General features: G+C 40.7%; 1 protein-coding gene across 1 annotated transcript in view; it reads left to right on the top strand.

Moving 5' to 3' along the window:
- Positions 1–5,314: 5,314 nt before the first annotated feature.
- Positions 5,315–21,006, top strand: part of ARPP21 (cAMP regulated phosphoprotein 21) — an 896,408-nt gene continuing 880,716 nt past the window's right edge. Inside the window, exon 1 of the mRNA XM_029589611.1 lies at positions 5,315–5,405. The gene's annotated coding sequence lies outside the window, so the exon portion shown is untranslated. The remainder of the gene's footprint in view (positions 5,406–21,006) is intronic.

The following is a 21,006-nucleotide window of genomic DNA, read 5'->3' as shown; positions in this document are numbered from 1 at the left end:
TATTCTAAAAAAAATTCAGCTACTACAAAATGCTGCAACCAGACTCTTAACAGGATCCAGGAAATTCGAGCACATCTTGCAATTACTGATAGCTCTTCATTGGTTATCTTTACAATCCTGAATCCATTACAAAGTCTTAACTTTAATACATTCCTCCCTCCATTCTAACAACACTGGACTAGTAGGAGAAGGGCTATAACCATACAAGCCCCAGAGATCATTAAGATCTCAAAACAAAAGATTACTAGCTGTACCATCATTACAGAATACACATCTAACAAATTAAGAGACCGTTTGTTCTCCATAGCAGGCCCTATACTATGGAATTGTCTACCTGAGACTCTACGACTGACTCCAGAAACAAAGAAATTCAAATGTGACCTAAAAACATGGTTATTTCAAAATTCCTGTCTCCTATCTTAGACTTTTCTGAACACAGTACTTCCCCCTACATGGACACATTTCATTAAGAACCTAATTTTTTTTTCTCAATTTCTCTTCACTTTCCATCCCTCCCAAATAAATAAAACTGAAACATACTCTTTCTATCACCTACATAATATCCCTCCACTACCTTATGTTAAAAGTGATACCTTATTCCTGCATATCTTTTCACCCCTTATCTCATTAGTGAATGTCTCTAAAATGTATATATTATGAACTCATCAAGTGAAAGTATTTGTCAATCTATAATTCTCATTATAGCACCGGAAAACTATGTCCCACCCACACCTCTTAATGCTAGCCAAAGCCAAGATACCTTTTCGCAACAAATAAAAGACCTGGGAGTCATCCTAGACAGTGGATTCAGCCTCAACAAATTCGTTAATAACACTACAAAAGAATGTTTCTTTAAACTACAAACCTTAAAGAAACTAAAACCACTCCTCTTATACAGAGACTTCCGCATGGTACTACAGGCCATCATACTCCCAAAACTGGACTACTGCAACTCCCTCCTTCTAGGCCTACCAGCATGCACCACAAAACCACTTCAGATGGTCCTTAATGCCTCAGCAAGAATCCTCTCAAATGCCAAAAAAAGAGATCATATTACCCCAATCCTTCTTCATCTCCACTGGCTCCCGATTAAATTCAGGATCCAATTCAAATCCTTAATGATGATACATAAAGCTTTGTACAACATCGCACCGCTCAAGTTAACATTCCAAATTCAACTACACACATCTACAAAACCCACCAGAAGCGCTTATCAAAACAGACTAACCACCCAACCGGCTAAATCCTCGCTGAGGAAACGCGCTCTATCCACAGCGGGCCCTTCACTCTGGAACTCGCTTCCTCCTGACCTTCACCTTGAACCATGCCACGCTACATTCAAAAAGAAACTTAAGACTTGGTTATTCAAACAAGCATTCCCATAGAACCAAGAGCAGGAAGAAAATCAGTCACATATTTTCCGATCACCCCAGCATATTTCACATAACCTTGTTATTTAACCATGTTATTTTCTCATTAACCCTCATGTTATTTTACCAACCGCTATTGTATTTTATTTATTGTCATTTTTTATTGCCATTTTTCATTGATATTTATTGTTGTTTATTTATTAATTATTTATTAATTGTTATTGCATTTATTTTCATTTATTAATTGTTATTTATTAATTGTTAGCATTGTTATATATATATATTTTATTCTGTTTCTTGGATTAACTATGTTCATTGTAAACCGCTAACTTGAAGCGATAGTTACTGTTCATTGTAAACCGGGGTGATATGTATATTATACAGGAACCTCCGGTATATAAATCCTTAAATAAATAAATAAATAAATGTTGTAAACTGTTGTGATCTTCATTTGGAATGACTATATATAAAATGGCTAAATAAATAAATTAAATAAATAAATAATAAATCATGTTCTTAGTTTCATGGTTTGAGATCCCATAATCTCATGGTTCAATGAATGAGACTGGCCCAGCATAGTAGAGAAAGCTGATGTGCTTTTAAGCGCTACTCTTTCTGCCTGCCAGGCAAGGCAGGTGGGGTATGATGGCAGACCTGGTTCACCAGCCTTTGGAGAGGCTTATCCTCATCAAGTCTCATCTTATACAGGCCACTTGTGATCATGGCTGTTGACCAGCCTCCTGGTGACCAGCCCAATGGAAATGCTGACAGCTCCTAAGGCACCCCTCATCTCATGGTGGCCCAGCCAGCAACCCAACTAGTCCTACTCAAAGACCATCTTTGGCGCTGCACCACAAGCTCGCACATTCCACCCCTGTACTAGAGCTGCATCTTTGAGGATGATGTGGGTGGAAAAGAATCAGAAGCTCAGCTGGAGGAAGGCAGGATGAGAATTCAATCAGATTGGTGGGTAGTGAAAATAGGCGATGGGGGTGAGAAAGTGGGAGAAGGGATTGAAGGGTAGCAGGGAAGTAGGGGAAAAGAACTTTGCTGTCCTCAAAATGTTGCCACCCTAGGCACAAGCCTAGTGTACCTATATGTATGTAAATTAAGACCTGGCTCCACTGTTGCTGTACTCTGCCGTGGTCCTTGCTGCTCGTTTTGTTCCCAGTCCAACTCACCTCTTCCTGCTCCATCAAGCTGTAATTCTTCTCCAGAGGAATTATTGTTTTCTTGTGATGCTGTTATTCCTACCCTGACTGGACCCAAATTTTGTACATCCACCTCCCCCTCCACTCATTTTTCCAACCAATTCTGATTAAGACTCCTGCAGTGCTCTGGGTTAGGACCATATTATGCAACTATGGCCCTAATTCACACTAGGTTACCATTAACTTTATTCTGAAGAACTTTTGCTTCAGTGACAACAGTGTTCTCAGATTTTGGGTAATCTTAGGCAGGTCTTGAAAGATATGATGTTGGTGGCTAGACAACATCATCTTTTTTTATTTTGACAATATTAATACCAAGATCTTTATCCATCTCAGAGTGAAAAGATATTATTGGGCGAGTGCAAGTTTTTAGATCCCATTGCTTTGCAACCAGAAAGTATCGTTATTAGGGATGTGCATTTGTTTAAAACAAAACTGCAAAATGTGACGAATAAGGTAAATTTGTTTCATTTGAGGATCCCCGAACTGAATCAGGGCCCCCCAAATAAAATGAACCTTATTCAGGTCGGGTCACAGTATCAGGCCTGGGTCCAGGCCGAAGCTCCTTCGTTGCGACCCAGCCTCCAAGCCCACGGCCTACTCAAAGCTGAGGGTTTAGCCTGACCTGGAGGCTGGATCTTGATGACTGGGCCGCGGCCTTGATTAGACCTAAGTGGTGGCAAGCTACTGCATCCTCGGCCTATGTAAGACTGAGGCTTTGGCTTTGGCTGAAACCAGCAGATCCTTACCAGACACAGTAAGTAGGGTCCGGGGGGCATCCTGGCTCCAGCATTTTTGTGGGTGGGAGGCCCTGGGAGGCTTTGTTTTTGTTTTTTGGCCATTTTTTTTGGGGGGGGGGGGATTAATTGTTTGATTCGCTTTTTTCTCACAGATGAAAACAAATCAAACAAGCCATAAACCAAAATTCATGGAAAAAAAACTCCCGAAATCAAACCAAATAATGAAAATTTTTTCTCTGCACATCCCTAGCCATTATTAAACAATGGCTGGGAGTCAATGCTAGAGGGTTCAGGGAAGTAACAGGGATTGTCTTAAAGATTTTCAAAGCATAATGATTGAAGGGTATCATTTTCAATTGATCTCAGCACAAGTATTTGCTTGTTGTTTGTACTTTTCAAATGTTTCACATCAGGAAGTGCAATTTTATTATTTTAAGATGGCTGCTTCGTCCAGGGCATCAACTACAGGAAATGGGTGGTATGACAAAATTATTGCCACACTAATTGATTTTCAATAACTAGGGAAAAAAATCCATACTTGTTTTAGCTTTTAATGCACTGATTAAAAGTCAGTTGTAGTCCGCCTTGACTAGCAGTTCCATTGGTTAATATTAGCCAAACAGCTGATTGTCAAAAGCGTACATCTGACAACAGGTGCTAAATCAACAGAGCACTTGGAATCTGGCGCAGTCTGATATCGCCTCCCTGGCATGGCCTTCACTATTATGTCAGAGATGGCCTAGGAACTTGTCTGGGATGTCTTATGCCCGTGAACAATGCACACTGCCAGAGTTACTCGGCAGTGAGTGCTGAAACAGAGTGAGAAGCAAACTTCTTTAAAGAATCCGAAAAAGCATAAAAGACTTTTAATGGTGCCAGTGCAGCACTCTGGATGAGGGTAAGGAGCACATTTAATAGCACTTTTTTAGACTGCTCTTTTCTAGGGCTGGTCTCTGAGGGAGCTGCAGTAATGCTATCAAATGTCAGTGGGGCAGAAAGGGAGCAGATGTGGATTCTTGTTTACCAGTTAAAGGCTCTGCTTTTATGCAGCGCATCAAAAACGAGCACTGCTGCATCACTGTTACATTTACTTTTAATGCTATTGTCTAGTTTTAGTGCTGGTGGTTACTTTTCATTCAATTAATAGGAATACTAGCAAGCCATCCTTGACAGCTGTTAGGGATCATGGGGGCCATAAAACCATTTGCTGAAAAAACAGGAATGAAACTTGCCAGTGGCTCTGAGCAAAATGCTCCATTCTGTTTTGATAGTATTTTTTAAGCAGACTGGAAAAAGCTTCCATCTTCTTTTTACCTAGCAATAACGCTACCTTGCTCTGGGAATGCAGCAGACTGACAAAATAGCTTAATTAAATGCAAGTTGGGAACAGCAAAGGAGAGGTGAGCCACAATGGCATTCCCTGCCCCGCCCCCCCTTATGTTTCCTACTGGCTATCAGGTTTGACTAGCCAAAATGCAATGAAGATTTAAAAGATTACGATTGTGCCCCGGTATGATGCTGGAGAAGAACATTTATGAAAGAGTAAACTATACCTATTTACAAGCACAGAAATGCAGCCAATTTCAGGACCCTTAAATGTTGGTTCCCTTTGGAGCCTATGACTGGATTTCTAGTTTGCAACTCCCTCGCTCAAGCCAAGGGCAGGATTATTATTAACACTTGGATGTTCTAATGAGAGAGAGAGAGACAGCCCAATTGTAAACTAAGCAGAGACAACGATGCTGAAGTAGCCCTGCTGCATTTCTTGGTTTCATCAGGTGAAGTGAAATTGGAATCCGAATGCTTCCTATTCGTTTCCTGGCGTATACGATGGAATTGGTCGAGTACCTTTGTGTAAACTTATACTGGTTGTGCAAGTGCAGCCCGGGCGTTTGACGTCACTGTATCCCTGCATTCAGTACATAGCTCAGCATGCTGCATAACTTACTGCATGAACTCATCGGACACATTACTGTATCTCTAAAGTTGAAAGTCTCGAAGTTCTTCCTAGGCAGCAGTAGTCTAATGCAGTTGCTTCCTGTTTAATGTATGGTTACTACGATACAAAGAGGCAAAAGAATTTGGTAAGTGAGTTTTCATTTTCACATCATCGCTGAGCTGTGTAAGTCCCAGGAGGAGTGGAGAGTTTGCATTGCCAAAATGAAAGTGTTATTTTTTTTTCCTCATCCGGTGTTTTCTATGCCAGCTGGTGTTTAATGCGAAGGCATTCATGCATTTACAGTAAGTTAGAAATATTTTTTTGTAGATCAAAACTCTAATTCCTGCTTGAGAGTGCTGGTAGAAAGTATGTAAAAGCCTTAATTCAAAGTTATCTAACAATCAATACCATTCACCATTTATTAAAGAGAAATCATTAACTGTAATCCTATAAAACGTATAAACCAAGAGACACCTCCATAAACTGCCCTGGCAATTGCACAACTGTGCGTACCTAAATTGTTTAGTATGGCCTCATTCATTTTAATCATTGATCTCTCTGAATTGCTTAGTTTTTATTTTTGTTTTAAATGCATTTAAAAGTACTATTCCAGTGTCTTTCCTGACCATTGACCAGACATAGATCCTGTGTTTCCAATACATCTGCATCAGGGGAATCTTCAAAATATCTTTGGATATCAGAAACGACTACTGAATCATGATGGGTAATTAAAAGTGACTCATTTTTACAAATTCTACCAGAAAGTGTATTCAGTTTTCTAAACGATGTTGAGTTAGCCACTTTTAACCAGAAATACTGTGCCAGATCCATCTTCACTCTTTCTGTTTCGGTTAAAAGCTGTGAATTTTTCAAGAAACAGTTATCAAAAGAGCTTTCCATTTTAGCACATCCTGGCTGAAAGGAGTTCAGGCCATGGTAAAAGAGGAAAGGTGCATGCCGGATATGTTGGCCACATGGCAACAGGCACAAAAAGGGGCTAATTTAGCATACCTTTGAAACTCGTGAGCACTAGCACCAGTCCTCAAGGTTTCAACTCTGGCTGCTGCCTATTTCTGAATCTTTAATAAATGTTCATTTCTTAAAAATATTTATTTTTATTTCAAATGTGCAGCCCGCACTAATCCAGAGTTCTCTGTGGGCTATAAATCACTATAAAATTACAAAAAAATAAAAATAAAAAAGCTATCAAAAGGGAGACTGTGTCTTACAGTCGCTGACCTCATGCTCAGGTCAGAAAGGACTGGGTAGTATTCTGGCAGCAGACTCTTAAGGAATACAAGGAGAAAATATGAATGGGAGTACAGGTTTGCAGGGGGGATGTGATTGTCTGAGGAATGCAAGGAGAGAGTACTTGGGGGCTAGACAAAAAAAAAAATTAAAGTAGCTCAGAAATTGAATTGGGGAGTGAAACTAAAATCAGAAACTAAGGAAAATATGTATTGTATCTTGCAGTGTTTCAGTTTTTCTTCTTTTATCATTAATATGTTGATTTGTTGATTTATATCTGAGTGCTGGGTAAGTGAGTGCTTTTTAGTCTTTTTGCCATTGAAACAGAATGGGATGCAATTAAGCTAAAAGTCAATAAGCAAGAATTTATTCTTCAAAGTTCTTAAATGTATTACTGAAAGCAACAATTTTAGCATCTTGAAAATTCTGCTAGCAAATATTTAAATGTAAGATCTTATCTGCAAACAGCCATCCATATGAGTGTGTATAATATAAATGTATATTTGTTTTGTCATCTTACGAACAAAATTATTGTTGACAGAGAGATATTGCCTTGCTCATTTGTATCTGAAAATGTTTTTATGGCAGTAGATTTTAGAATTAGGGAATTAATTCACCCAAATTAAAAAAAAAACAAAAACTTCTGGCAGAATGTATTTTATTGAGTTGATATAAACAATCACATCCTTTATTTTAAATAAAAACATGATACAGGAGCCTGGGGGGAAACTAAATAAACTCCACTTAAAAGGGATTTTAGACTGGACCTCACTTGGATTTGATTAATATATTATTAGCTTCATTATAAAATGCATGATACTAATTGTCATTTTTCAGTTGCTCTTCTAATGTTAACAAGCATCTGGAACTGGGGTGAAAAAGCACAATCAGTGTCCTCTAATTAATATGATGACAGCTTATCACAGGAGAAAAGGAATTATTGTAAGAAGTGAATGCATACCAGCTCTACCAACTGTTGAGACCACAGTCTCAAACGACTCCTGCAGGCAGTCCCATTGCAATATCCTCTCTTAGTGTTCATCACTGTACATTAAGCTTAGCAAAATTTTAGTTTAAAGAAAAGCCTTACTCTTGATCTATCAGCACACATCAGATCCATCAACAATGTATGTTTGTGTGGACCCTACCATACTCCGATGCAAAAATAGGAAGTATGCCAGACTTACTGGACATGGAGTAATTCTCCTCATTCTAATGTAACCCTGGACTATGGTAATTTTTAGATAGTCAATAGGGCACACTCAGTACTGGGGCTAAGTCTCTGCTAATACTGTGTCTTTCCCTTTTCTCTTCTTTTCTCTTATTGGAAGAATATCTGCAAGGAGAAAGGATAAACCTCCTAGGCGCGGGGCATTAATTGCTTAGTCTTTCAGAGTGCCAGTAAAGAAATTGGAAACTGTGAGGCTGTTCCAATATAAACTTTACTGATGAAACAGTACAAATATGAAAATATAGCACTTAATACAAGTTTCTCTCAGATAATATCCAGTAAGCATTTCCAAATAGTAAATCTGTGAATTGATGATCCCTTGATTTATCCCTCAGGGCCCTTTCTTTATCCTTGAATAAAATGTGACGCTTTCTTGGGTAAACTGGAATGCGAATACCTGGGATCCACTGCTTGCTCTTGAACTCTCCAATTTTCTCCTTCTGTACCTTGTGGGCACCTCCTTAGTTGTTTGCTATCTGTGCACACCAACGTGGTTGCTCAATTCTTCCTTTCTCTTTCTCTTGCTTCCCTCCCTCCCTCCTCTCCCCCCCCCCCCCCCCCCCCCCCCCCCACACACACACACACACACACAGTTCTGGAACTTCTTGGGTATCCACTCCTTGACCAAATGCCAAACCGGCAAATGAATGCCTTTAACTGAGAGGCACCATGATGACTTGAGTAAAAAAAAAACCGTCTCTATACTTTCTGCTCTCACAGGTAGGAAGGGTGGCTAAACATTTCCTCCCAACAAAAAAAAATATCACTACTTAAACAGTAAAGTAGTAAAGTAAACTACTCAAAAATCTCATAGAGTAAGCAGATTTGAAGTTACTATGGAAAATTGGGTTTACAAAACTAAATATTATTCCTATCAACCACTGGATGCGAGCTGAAAATTAACCTCTTATTTTCTAAGAGTCCTCATTGTGTCTTTATTCTGAAAAATGTAAGCGAACTCAAAAGAAAAAGTCTTTCCCCCTCTAAATTCAAACTAAAAATCCATTCAGATACTAGGGGTCACTTGCTTTCATGCATGCAGGAATAGACCAATGCAGCAGCCCCTGGTAGGGTACTGTGGCCAAGGTGGCACATTTGTCCACTTTGTACTACCTTGACCTAAACCACTAGGCCATACTCTTTAGCAGGGATCCCAGTGGAGCCTACACTTGCATTGGTCCAGGTGAACCAGCTGTAGTTAAATGGATGTCATGGCAGAAGTGCTGGTCCTGATTGCCATCCTCTCTCTCAGTCTGGTAATGACCATGATCGCACGATGCATTCCTGCACCATTGCTAAGATAGTGCATTAGCACTGCAAGCATTTAAAGGACCTAGATCTCTTTCTGCTGTTTGGGCACAACTGAGAAGCATTCTGTGCTCTTCTGTGATTCAAACAGGCTTTACAGAAGGGGCAAGTGGGAGTGACAACAGTCACTCTTTGGCATTTAGATATGTACATTTGTTTGGATGTGGTATGGTTGAGTCCATGAGTACATTCATTCCTGTTCAGAGCATGGACAGAAGGGCATCCTAGCCAATAAAGTACTATGCCAGCCAGTATGTATGACGACTGTGTTGTGGAAGTGATATGCTTGATGGAAGAACCTCCCTTATTTAGCATGCTTGCTGAAATGAAGGGTAGGTGATATAATGATGGAGCTCTTATAGATTTATTGTTTATTGTAAACCGAGGTGATGTTATTAACGTGCCGCGGTATATAAAAAATCACGAAATAAATAAATAAAATAAATGTGATAGATGAGATTCCAGTGGCCAGAGCCCCTAGGCATGGTGGCCTATGTGAAAGAGACTTGTGAGATTCTGGGACTTCACCACAATGCAATGGTTGAAGATTACATGGTGAGTATAAGAGAATGTACCAGTGTCATGTGAATGCAATCTCTTCATGGATGGACAGGTGTAATTGAAGGATGCATAATTAAGACTGTGTAGATAGAGATCATGTGGGGGGTTTTTTCATTTGGAAACATACCAGCTTTGCATGCCAGTAGTTCCACTTGCCCAGAGGCTTACAAAGGTAATGCTGTATTGTCTTCTGAATATAATAAGTAGGGGGGGGGGTTCAAGTGTGTGGGAATACTAGAGTTTTCCCCATTGATTCCTGTGGAGTCAGGGCAAACAAGCATTTCAGAGCCTATGAAAATGAGGTGGTGGTGGTGGTGGTGCTGGTAGTAATAGAAGTGTAGGCAGGCATTTGTGGTTTCTTGTCCTAGATTGTGCTGACCTCCTGACCCAAGCATGCTCAGTATGTTATGAAATTGGTGCGTTCATCTGTGCGCGCCAGGAAGCACATGGACACGCGCACGCTTCTTTTAAAATCTACCCCTATATGTCCAAAAAAGGAATAATGAGAGTCATGCATAGGGAAATCTGGCAACTAATGCACTGCACAGCTTGAAGCATGGTGAATGCTAAATATTTCGTTAAATGCCCTTCATCTTATCTGGCCTCCAGTTTAGCTTCTGGTTCAGCTTTGAACAGGAAATAGTTGTATATTCTCTGTCATGCCCAAATAACTATTTCCTTTTTCAAAATGTATGACTTAACCCCATTGGTTTTGCCAGATTGACCATGCTTGTCTGTACTGAAAAAAATATATCACAACAAGCTAAAATAAACAGAACTTGACCTTTTCATGGACTCCGATAGGTGCTTCAGGGAATGCTTTCTTCAATCTTTTTGTGTGAGGTTGTGAAATACTCATTGGCATATGACTTCTGATTGGCACAGAAAGAATAATTCTTGCTGGCTGCCAGCGTGCGCTTCCTCGGGTCAGCGTCTAAGGGCACTATCTAGGCTTGCCCTTCACCCAAACCTTTCTTCAGTCCCGGCACTTCTGTGTGTACCGGGAGTTACGCACATGGCCGGGCCCTTTCTAAGATGTGCTCAACGTGCGCAGGGCCTGGCCACGAAAGTAATCCCTGTTATTTGCACACGTGGGCTTTTTAAAATCGACTTCTTAATACGTAAGTAGGAGCTACTCCCGCACATGCTATTTTATCAAGATCAAACATACCAGCATATTTTTGTTTTTGCACACACAAATATGTGTAAAAAAAAAAAAAAGGGGAGCGATCTAGGGGCGTTCCAGGGTAGGGCCAGCATTTACATGCATAAAATGTTATTTTAAAATATATGCCAGCTGACGCATCTAAATTTACACCTGCCAATTGCCCTTTGTAAATGGTATTAAGTATTTTTATTGGGTATTACTGGCCGGGTTGTAGTTATTGGTGAACTGGGGGGGAGTTCAGGCTGAAGAATCAGGAGGGTCTCGGTCACCTAGAGAAGGACTGGGTGAACTGGTGGAGTAATGGTAAAACTGGTAATGTCAATTATGCATGCCTGCTTTAAAATATACTGACTTGCGTGGATACATTTATTTTTGCACATAAAATATACATGCATATATTTTTAAAATAGATAGGAGTAGTAGGTGTGTCCCATGCATTGAAACATTCATATTCAATGCACTGCCTGTATTTATGCATACATATGCAGGGTAGAGATATGCATATTTTGTGGTACGCATGGGCTATAAAATACTATCGTAAATCTACATGTGGCCATATATGTGCGTATATGCTGCGGTATGCAGTTGTTTGAAAATGATCCTCCCTACTTGTAAATAATTGCCTAAGCAATGAATTTTTTCACAGCACCAAATTTAAGGCTTCTGCATAACAATAGTGTTGCTGATGGCATAAAATATGAAATTGAAGCATTAGGGTTTATTAACAGACTGCTAGACTTGAATGCCACTCTTTTTAGTTTGACTCTTGTAAGCTTATTTCAGCCTTAACTTATGGATTTTAATTAAGGTTGTGGAAATTTCATGAAAATGTGGCTTGGTTTTAATCTTTTTTTAAGTTTCCTTTTTATATCTGAAGCAAGAATGTTGTTGGTAATGCTAGAATTTGTCGCATGTTTTTACAAGAAAAATGAAAGGCAAATTTTTAAAGCCCAGCATGCGCAACTACTGGGAGATACGCGCATGGCCGGCCTGTACGTGTGCCGAGCGCATTTTCGATTGTATCACTTCGCATTTTTTACTAAAATTCCCCCCCCCCCTCCATGCGCGCAATGATATAAAATCGGGTGCACAGTGTGCATGCGTATCAGACTTTTATAACAAGCGTGCATTGGTGGTGCACATGTTATAAAATTGATGCATCCGTCTGCGCACGCCGGGAACTGCGCAGACATGGACGCACGCCCGCAGCTTTTAAGATTTGCCTCTAAATTAATAAATCAGTTTTCTTTGGAAATCACCAAAAACCATAAATACCCTTCCTTATTTTAATTCTGGAACAATTTGTTGTTTCAGAATTCAAATCTAATAGGTGTGTTTAGTCCTGCAGAAACTCAGGTCTTTGGGGCAGAGTCATTAAAAGTCCCTGTCACTTAGTATGCATGCTAAGAAGAGTCAGAATCCCTCATTATTTAGCCTGGCTTCACTAAGTGGTACCATTTTGAGTTCAGCAGCAGCAGTGCTGCTACTGTAGGAAGTCAGTGGCTTACCACTGTCTGGCAATGATTTTGGGGACTGGGCTAGAGAGTTAGGGGCTTCGAGGGAGCCCAGGAAAGCTGGTTTAGGTAAGAGTGGAAGCAGCAATACCCTATGGGGCCCTCCATCCAGTCTGCAGGTTGGGAGTGCAGGCATCCCAGAGTACCACGATCCTTTTATGGGGTTTTCGGGGTGTTTAGGGATGCACCTGAAGGCTGTGATTCTTTCTGGGAAATTAAGAAGGGGGCTAGATCCCCCTATTTTTTTTATTTTGTGAGGGAGGTGAAGGGAGGCCCTAGCACTCTGAGATGGTTAGCATGAGGGATTTTGACGTACACAATGTAGTACACACACGGCGAAAGACCCATGTTCCCTTTAGTACGGGCCTTTTACTTTTGGGTATGTTGTGCATATCGTTTGTGACTAGGCCACCAATCACAAAAAAATAAATAAATAAATTAGCATGCCTTTTAGGTACTTGGTCCCTTAGTATTTGGTGATACTTTTTAAAGGACCAACAAGAAAGGTAGCATAGTTCATGTGCTTTTGAGAACTCATGGATTCTTTCTTTTCTTTCAGAAGAGCTTTAGTTGTTTAGAACATAAGAACATGCCATACTGGGTCAGACCAAGGGTCCATCAAGCCCAGCATCCTGTTTCCAACAGTGGCCAATCCAGGCCTACATATTTGAACCAGGGTGTCACTAATATCTCTCTAAAAAAGTTTTAAAACTTGGTAAATTAAATTGCTCGAACCATTCTCTGTCCCAGTGGCGTAGCCAGAACTGAATTTTTTTTTTTTTTTTGGGGGGGTCCCAAGGCTGACATGAGTTGGTAGTAGGTATACAGGACTGAGCCCTACTAGATGTACTCTTTTTGATAAATAATGCCCTTGGAAGGAATTTTCAAAAGGTTTTATGCACTTAAGTGGTTTTTTAAATTGCTACTTTTACGCACGTAACTCCTTTGAAAATTTACTTCATAGGGCAGACTAGGCAAAAGGACTTATATTCCTAAATGAGCTTTTGAAAATTGCTACCTATTTGAGACTTTGTGTAAAAATTAGCATATATGCACGTAAGTAGCCTATACTCACATAATCGCTATTTTATAAAACTCTAAAGTACATCATGCTTTTGATTTCCAGCGCATAAGTACATACAAAAAGGGGGCAGTCTAGGCCAACAATGATGTGCGTAAGTTGCTATTTTATAAGAGATGCATGCGCATTTGGCAACTTGTGCAATTTTACATCTCCTAATTATCATGCGTAATTGATAATCAGACTTATTTATTGTGTAATATTGGCTGGGTGGGAGGTCTAGAGGGAGTTCAGGCTGAAGAGCCAGGATGGTCTCAAAGACATGGAGGAGGAACAGGTGAACTAATGGAGCAACTGGAAAACTGGTAAATTCAATAATGCGTGCGTAAATCAGGTTTTATGTGAGCAAGTCCTACCTTTTTATATGTGTAAAATGTACATGCATGTATTTTTTAAATTCATGTACACACATTCATGAATTCAATGTACTGCATATATTTATACGTACAAATCTTTCAACATTCAGTTCCAACAAAATGCTTGTTTATTCATAGAAATGTATATAAAAGCAATCCTATCTAGACAATAAATGCTCTCTAGCACAATCATTCATCCATACCTCAATCATTCAGTCACATACATAAAAACATTTTATCATAATGTGATACACCATCCCCAAGTGATAATTTCAATATGCTGAAAATGCACAATATCTCATGCAATCTAATGCAATCTAAACTTGAATGTATATTTTTTAGAACCCCGCCAACATCTTAGGCTCTTCAAAATCTTGTCATCTCATATTCCAACAATGAACGCTTTTACATTCCAATCGTCACATCAATAAAGATGGCACCATCCACTGGACCTGTCCGACAAGGACTCCTTGTTTCACCCGTATCATCCGGGCTTCATCAGGGAAACTCTTGCCAACTATTTGTTTCTAATCCATTCTTCCCACATCATACGCTTTTCACCGCTTGAAACATACAACCACCATTTTTATATAAATAATCTTTAATCCGTTCAATTTTCAAATTACTGGAAAAGATCGCTTCACATCCAATACATCATTTCGCATTGACATAGGAAAAGCACAGGGAATCCATTAACAAATTAAAACCTTGTGGTAACGGGGGCGGGAGGGCGAAGCGGGGGGCAGGCCTGCGAAAGCCAGCAGTGATCGCACTACCATCGCTGCCGGCTTTCGCAAACCAATAGCGCCATCGTGAAAGGTGGTGCTATTGGCCACGTTACTGACGGTGATAAGGCTCCTTACCTTTTCACCGTCAGCGATGTCTTGGCGGTGTCCGACCTGATGCCGCCCCGATTCCTCCCCTTCCGGTGTGGACGCCGCCTAGAACCCGCCCCGATCTAGGTATCGCACGCGATACCTTTGGAAAATGACCCCCTAAGTCATGACAGAGTAAAAAAAAGGAAAATAAATTCTGAATCCTGATCCATAGTCCACATGTGGGGAGGACATCATCAAGTAATATCAAAGGAAAATCAAGCAAATTCTAATTTGGTCCCACTAAGGGCTACAACATCAAACTGAAGTCACATTATTAACAAGAAAACTTTCCATTTGAACTGGATTATAAAACAAATATTTAATGTAATAACTCATTTACAGAGAAATCTTAATGGACAGGTAGCTCTTAGGGCCAAAACGCTATCCTAGACAAAAAAATGTCCTTCGCTATTGAGTCTCTTTGACTACATCAGGAAACAACAATATTTTATGTCCCAAAAACTGAGTGTCTTTAAGTTGTTTATCCAATTCACGGGAATATTCCACCACAGAATTGGATCGCTCCAAAAAACACAACAGATCACAGGAACCAGAAGCAGAATAAGCTGCCTCCCTAGAGAAAGAAACATTATAACTTAATTATTTCAAGCACTTGCCAACATTAAAAATGCCTCATTGATCTGTATCAATTTATTTTATATTTATTACAGTTTATAAATAGACAAGAAGAATATCATATAAAAAGCTAACAAAGCATAACAGAAACATCAGATCCAATCAATCATGTAATAAAACAAGTTTCAATTTATTCTTTTATGAATCCTATTTCCAGAAAACCAGAGAACATCATAACTGCAATAAAATAGCAATAAACATAATAACCGTAAGTACTTGCAAATGGTGCAGAGCAAAACTAGGACAGTTCACATTGTTACTCAACATGCAAAAATATATACTCCATCCACTGCCAAACACTTTGTGAAGTAATACAAATCCTTGCAAAAAAAAGACACATACAGTAGAACCTTGCCGTACCATAGCATAACAGCACTAACTCTCAGGACAACAATACAAATATTATACTACGCCCTAGAACACTAATACACCACCTACAATTCGACTGCTACAAATCCCTACAGAGAAACTTCATTCTAGCAGAAATACTACACCTCAGTCACACATGCAGGGCGAAGACTGACCCTTGCCTAATACAGAAATAAGGGACTACAAATTAGAAAAAGAAACACACAGACAAAAATAAAATGGAAAGCCCAAGAAATCAGACTCTGAACAGTGGAATATTGAAGAAAGAGCACAATATAAGAAATGCACATTCCCAATGATAAAATGTTCTAATTGTTAAAAACAATTTTTATTTTTACCTTGGTTGTCTGATCTTTTCATTTTTCTAATTGGTGGCGTGGATCTATTTTTTCTACTTTCCCATTTTTGGCCTTTTCATAATTTCTTTTGTAGGGTCTCTTTCTCTTTCTGTCTCTTCTTTCTCCTACTGTCTTATTTTCTTTCTCCCTAATACATCTGCACAGGCTCTCACTCTCACATGCTTTCTTTCACACACAGGCTTTCACTTTTATGTGCTTTCTCTCACAGGCTCACACACACACACATATATATACACACACACATGTGCTCTCATTCCCACAAGCTTTTTCTCACAGAGTCCCTCTCACACACAGGCTTTACATGCTTTCTCTTACAGGATCCCTCACACACATATACACACAGGCTCTCCTCACTCTCACCCAGAATCATTCTCTCTCGAGGTGCGGGGGCGAACGGAGCCGGACTCCAGGGACCCCCCCGACGCTGCCGTGGCGGCCCCGACGGCGCAGCTCAGGTAGGAGGTTGTGGTTGCGGGCGGCCGCGAAGCACAACATGTAAACCAGGTTTATTACCATATTTGGTTAACCTGAAGAAGCAAAATTGCCTGTATAAAACATGTTGGGATAACCTAAATTGGTCCTATATTTTATCAAAAATTTCAAATAAAGTTTTTCTACATTTTAAAAAGTGATTTGCGAACCACAAAATTGAAATATTTATCTTTGTTGCCAGATTACAAAAACACCAATATTTTTGACAGATGTAACTAATGTATTTTAGCATGTATGGTTTAGAAATTTTAGAAATTATTAATAACCCTTATCCCCCCCCCCCCCCCCCAAACCTCCAAAGTATGATAGAAGAAAACACATTGGATAAATTGTTTTCAAGTTAGATAAATTATCTGCAACTTTATTAGATGACCTAACAGGACAATGTAATTGGAGCTTGAGGTTTCTTTACTAACCCTTTACATTTTTTAATTTTCATGTCATTTATTAACATTTATTTATCACTTAACACTTATGGCCTAAGCGATGTACAAACTAAAACACTTATATGTTATCGAAGAGCACATACATACAAATTTACAGCAATATACAATACAAATGTAACAAACATAACAGCAAATTCACTCTGTTTTTATCAGCTTCCCAATAATGCATCAGTAAACTCCTCCTCCTCCACTGGACAATCAGTGCTGGTAGGAATGAGCCATCATGCAGTCCCGCAAGTCTGGTGCGTTAGCAGGCTTAGGGTGGGGGGGAGGAATTAATGCCTACCCGGTTACAGCCGAACCTCCCGCTCGGATTCACAGCGTGCCAGTTCTTTTAATTCTCCATGCCAGATAAGACACAGATTTGTTCTGAATACAGATAACACAAATGTGTTATTATTCAGTGTTCTCAATGTTGCACTGCAATCAATTTTCAAACCTTATTATAAATGTTTAAGGTGCATCAGGATTCACCTGCTCAATGGCCTATTTAAATAGAATTTTTAACAGTATTTAGTTAAGTGCCAGACCAAACCTTCTTACAAAAGCCATAATCCAAACTAAAATGCCATATATATTATTCTCACAAACAAAAATGGTAGAGCGATGTATAGGAGAGGGGACACAGAAGGAAAAAGGGAAGGAAAACAACATACCAACAAAGTTTCCCACTTCTTTTTTTTTTTCATTTCTCATCTCTCTTATGCTTCCTAACTACATGCTTTGAAAATGCTACAGATACTGCAGAGCTTTCTCTCTGAACCAGATCATGGATCAAAAGCTCCTGCTTCCCTTTCAAGCTTTGAGAAGCCAAGCTGAACCAGGAAGGCCCAAATCTGCCATTCATATTTGATATTCAATGATAGCACAACAGCAACTGAGTTAGTAAAGCAGGATTTGAGGCAAGTAGAGTTTGTATGATCCAAACCAGTTGCACCTGGTTAGCATCTTACTGTGTATTAGGGATGTGAATCGTTTTTTGACAATTTAAAACAATCGTCAGATATATTTTAAATCGTCAAAAATCATTAGAGCCGCGATACAATAACAATTCCCCCGATTTATCGTCAAAAATCGTAAATCGGGGGAGGGCGGGAAATCCGGCACACCAAAACAACCCTAAAACCCACCCCGACCCTTTAAAAGAAATCCCCCACCCTCCCGAACCCCCCCAAAATGTTTTAAATTACCTGGGGTCCAGTGGGGGGTCCCGGCGCGATCTCCCACTCTCGGGCCACGGCTGCATTAAGAGAAATGGTGCCGGTGGCCCTTTGCCCTTACCATATGACAGGGCAAAGGTAGCGCCGGCGCCATTTTGGTTCCTGTGACCTGACGTCATGTGTGCAAGAGATCGCTCCCGGACCCCCGCTGGACCCCCAGGGACTTTTGGCCAGCTTGGGGGGGGCCTCCTGACCCCCACAAGACTTGCCAAAAGTCCAGCGGGGGTCCGTGAGCGACCTTCTGCACTCGGGCCGATTTGCCAATATTCAAAATGGCGCCGGCGCTACCCTTGCCCTCCCTATGTCGACATAGTGAGGGCAAAATGGCACCGGCGCTACCTTTGCCCTCACTATGTCGACATAGTGAGGGCAAAATGGCATCGGCGCTACCTTTGCCCTCACTCTTAACGCAGCTGTGGCCAGAGAGCGGGAGATCGCGCCGGGACCCCCCCCCCCCCCCCCCCACTGGACCCCAGGTAAGTTAAAACATTTTGGGAGGGTTCGGGAGGGTGGAGGATTTATTTTAAAGGGTCGGGGTGGGTTTTAGGGTTGTTTTGGTATGCCGGTTTTCCTGCCCTCCCCCGATAAAACGATTTTTTAACCTAAAAAACTAAGACGATCAGATTCCCCACCCCCTCTCAGCCAGAATCGATCGTTAAGACGATCAATCACACGATTCACATCCCTACTGTGTATATGAACCACCGAAAACCAAAATAAGTATCAGGGGTTTGTTATTGTAGATATCTGATTAGCAACCACCTCCACCAGAATCTTAATTTAAAAGGATAGCCCTGTACTGACTGACAGCACAAAAACTATATATATATATATATATATATATATATATAAAAGAATCTAATAATTCATACTAGTAAGTGACAGAGAGCTAACTTGCAAGATTCTGTGGTAGAGTGGAATATTAACAGAAGACAACATTATATTATTCTATCAAGATAATGATCCAAGATAATCATAATTATTAATGGGTGGCACTGCACTACCTCTATGAACACTGCTGGTAACTGGGACGCCCAGGCAGTACTGGTCCACCCAGCTTACCTCTGAGACCCATAGAGACTGGTCTGGGAGTGTCATGATGGTCTCCTGGCCATAGTGGGTTCATGCAGCCAGACTGACATCCAGGCTGGGACTTCTTGATCTGGCTGTCACTGTGCTACCTAGAAGCCTATTTGGCCAGATGGATTCAGCACCTCCCACCATCCACACTGTGAGGAGGACCTGGGGCAGGACTGGACCTTATTGGCTGGTGGGTGCAATGGACGGGGAGGCCAACTGGGGAGGGTAAGAGAGATGACATTTCTGACTGGCCTCTTCTTTTGGCTCCCCCTACCTCCACCATGCCAGGACAAACACAAGTTGCCTACCCATTCATCCATCCCTCTTCTTTAATTGGGATTTTTATATATTAAGGTTTAGAGAACGCACATTAAGCTAGATTTTAAAACTAGTACATGCACATGGACGCGCTGATTTTATAACTTGCATGCGTCGGCTCATGCATGTTATAAAATCCGATGCCTGCGCTCACATGCATGCTCGATTTTGTATCAGCGAGTGCATGTGCACACGGATGCTCAGTCGTGCGCGGGGGTTGGGGAATTTTTGAAAAAAAAAAAACAAAACAGTGACGCGAGTAGGCCTTCCTCCAGTTTCCTAACCCCCTACCTAACTTTTCTCCTTTTTCCCCTCTCCTCCCCAATCCCTAAACCCACCCTAACTACACTAATTTTTTTTGTTTTTTTAACTTACTTTATCCTGGTAGTTGAAGTAAATTCTGTGCGCCAGCCAACTGCTGGCATGCACTGTTCCGGCCAGCCCAGCTCCGCCCCCAGCATGCCCATCCCTTTTGACTCTGCTGGCACTTTTGCACGTACTGGCAGATACGCATGTGGCCGGGCTGTTTCTAAAATGCGCTTGGTGTACGCAAGGCCCGGCCATGACCATATCTGCCGGGATTTGCACGCACCGGTGATTAAAAATTTACCTGTAGTTGTATTAGATGATAAAGGTTGTTGGGTTAGTTGTTTTCCAATCCTGATGATAATTGTTATGTAGGTTTCTATCCATTCCTGTAATCTTGCCTTTCAAGGTGTCAATTGTTGCAGTTTGGGCAGTATACCTAAGCCTGGGGTTGGGGTTTTCCTAGAGTTTGGAATTTCAGTTGATAAAAGTCTCCTATTAGCATAACTGGAGTCATCTGCTATTTGGGTCGTGAGACCCCAGTGTGGCAAAAGACCGGTGACTTTTGCTGAAGACATATCTTGGTCCCAGGTCACGCTCAGCTGTCCGGAAAATCTCAAGCCAAGTTCTCCCCTGTTAGGTCATGGTCTTGCTTGCTTGGGGCTGGCCATTGGGTCTCTTCCTAGCAGTGACATAGCCAGGGCCGGTGCAAGGGTATTAGGCGCCCTAGGCGAAACGTCAGCTATGCCGCCCCCCCGCCTCCACACACAATTAACTTACATTGTGCATTAATGAAAATAACGAAGTCTGTATTTATAACAGAACACTTATTTGACATTTTTATGCCATGTAAACCATTGAGATGATTTGTCTTATCGACGATATAGAAACTTTTATAAATAAATAAATAAAAATAAATAAAATAAACATAAACCAAAGCTATACTTGTTGCTCAAACAAAAAAAGCAGACACATCACATAATATTAAATAATTAAAATGGCAGTCAATCAAGAAAAATAAACTTAAAAAGCCATCTTTACTTACCCCCTCCAGCAGCTCTCTTACTCCTCTTCCATGCAGGCTGTAGTACACACCAGAAGCAGCAGTAGTGGCTAAGCTCTATACTCATGGTCCTCTTCCTTAAGGCCCATGTCTCTCACACACACACACCATA

The sequence above is a fragment of the Rhinatrema bivittatum genome, chromosome 2, assembly GCF_901001135.1.
Source record: "Rhinatrema bivittatum chromosome 2, aRhiBiv1.1, whole genome shotgun sequence".
NCBI lineage: Eukaryota > Metazoa > Chordata > Amphibia > Gymnophiona > Rhinatrematidae > Rhinatrema > Rhinatrema bivittatum.
Note: the sequence above shows the minus strand (reverse complement) of the source record. Positions and strands in the feature narration are given on the sequence as shown.